The sequence below is a fragment of the Pteropus vampyrus genome, unplaced genomic scaffold, assembly GCF_000151845.1.
Source record: "Pteropus vampyrus isolate Shadow unplaced genomic scaffold, Pvam_2.0 Scaffold279, whole genome shotgun sequence".
Classification (NCBI taxonomy): Eukaryota; Metazoa; Chordata; class Mammalia; order Chiroptera; family Pteropodidae; genus Pteropus; species Pteropus vampyrus.
Window position 1 is genome coordinate 1038704 of NW_011889060.1, and position 2082 is coordinate 1040785.

The window sequence follows — 2082 nt, forward strand, 5'->3', positions numbered from 1 at the left end:
TGCCGTCTTCGGTTTATGCTCGTGATCCGTGTTACAACAAAACTGCACGGTCAAGGCCAGCAATGACAGAGGGGCTGGCCTTAGGGCGTCAGATAGGAATTATTTCTGTGTTTTTGTTTGTGGTTAGTAGTTTGATCACCTCATCTTTAACAAGACACAGAACACCTCTATTATTGAAATTTCTGTGGGAAGAATGACATCGCTACTCTCTAGGGTTAGTTCTTCTTTACTAATTGAAATGATTGTTTCGTATGACAATTTTTAATAAGGTTTCCTAGAAATATAATTATCACATAATCGGAGAAGAGACTATATTATTTTGTGTTTGTACGTGTGTAAATTACATAAAAGAATAATCAGTATTATCCTATGAATGCATCCATTACATTCAATACATTTACCTATGCTAAAATTATATGAGAGTAATTTTCCAATTTATGAAGAAATAGGGTCCCATTGGGATATTGATTAAAATTTAATTAATCGTAAGTTAGAAAATAATGAAGAATTGGCATCTTGGCACTATTCAGATTTGTCATTTGGGAGCCTGGTATGCCTTTCCGATTACTAATCCATCAAGTTTTACAGTTTTCCTTAAGTAGAAACTCTTCAGACCATTACTAGGTATTTTGCGTTGTTTTGATGTATTTTTCCTCTGGAATATATTTTTCTTCAGTAGTGATTTTTAAGATTTCTATCTCATAAGCAGCCTTTTCATTGAATTTAGATAACTTGATAGTGTTTTTCACCTAAACATGTTGTATTTTTCAGTAGGATACTCACCACAGTATTATAAATAGTCCTAGGAAACTGAAGTCAGTAGTTCTTAGTTTTCCCTTTATTTTTACCCTGTGGAAGGTAATTGACGCAAGCCGAGGACTCGATTCTCTGGTTTCCTCCCCTGACCCTCTCTGAGCTTTTTTAGAAATCTGACATGTTTCTGTGTTTCAGGGACCTCCTTTGTCGTGGCTCCAGAGAGGTCACCGCTCCCTGGCTACGATTTAGTGGCCGTGTGTCCCTGCGCTTGGACCTTTCCTTATCAGATGGATCATACTTATATTCTTTGTGTATAGGAAACAGTCTTCTCTAGATTCCCCTCAGAGGTGGGGACGTGGGGACTGTAAGCTGCTCTTGGTCCCAAGACTCCAACGTGTGGGTCCAGCCACCCCAATTTTCCATTGCTCTGCACATGGTGTGTCCGAGAGGGACTGAGAGTGACCACCAGTACTGATTGGGGGGGGGGGGCGGTACTTGGCATCCCTCCCTGTCTGTTTTTCTCCGTTTCTTTCTTTCTCTGTCATTAATCCAGCAGTGTGAAAGGAGCAGGGTGGGACAGTGGAGCACGTGAGGGGCAATGAAACGGGAGGTGCGGGCCCTGATTCCAGGGGTGATGGGGAGCCTTGCTGGAGTCAGTGCTCTCCTTTCTAGAGTCACTATTTGAAGAGCGATGCCCGTGTGACTTAAGTGCCTGACTTCAGGCACCTGAAGCAGCCGCTGCGGTGGGAGGGGCCGGAGGTGGGGAACATGCGCACATCCTCCACGCCGCGTGGCGCAGTCCTGCAGGAGGAGCCGGGAGCTCTGGCAGTGGTGCAGGGAGCGGGGGTCATGAAGGCGCTGCGGGCAGGTCGGGAGAGGGGGCCGTTCGCATTTGTTCTTTCGCGGTGTTTGAATCCTTACCATGCGTGTGTATTTTTTAGAAGCTGATTTACTAATATACCATATATTTGCATTTAAGGCTTGATTTTTATAGAAGTCTTGTAAAAACACAAAGGGACTTTAAGGCAGCTCCTGCTCTGAGGCAAGTCAATAAATGTTTAGAGGCTGCTTGGCTTTTGGATCTTCATGAGCCCCAAGCAGTGGTGCTTATGTGCTTTCGACAAGTGAATTGTGCTTCTGTTTTCATGGATAACACTTTATTTTTCTATTTCAAATTATTATCTTTTGCTCCTTTCTCCAGGCGACAGAAACGGACATCAAAGTCAAAATCTGCACCCGGGCCTACAACCTGCTCCTGAAGAAACTGGGCTTTAATCCAAACGACATCATTTTTGACCCTAACATCCTCACCATTGGTACTGGGAT

The 2082-nt window shown here is 43.6% G+C and overlaps 1 protein-coding gene across 1 annotated transcript in view; it reads left to right on the forward strand.

Annotated features, from left to right (window-relative positions):
- The window catches only part of MTR (5-methyltetrahydrofolate-homocysteine methyltransferase), a 103812-nt gene that overhangs the window by 52159 nt on the left and 49571 nt on the right, over nt 1-2082 (forward strand). The gene's annotated exons all lie outside the window — the stretch shown is intronic.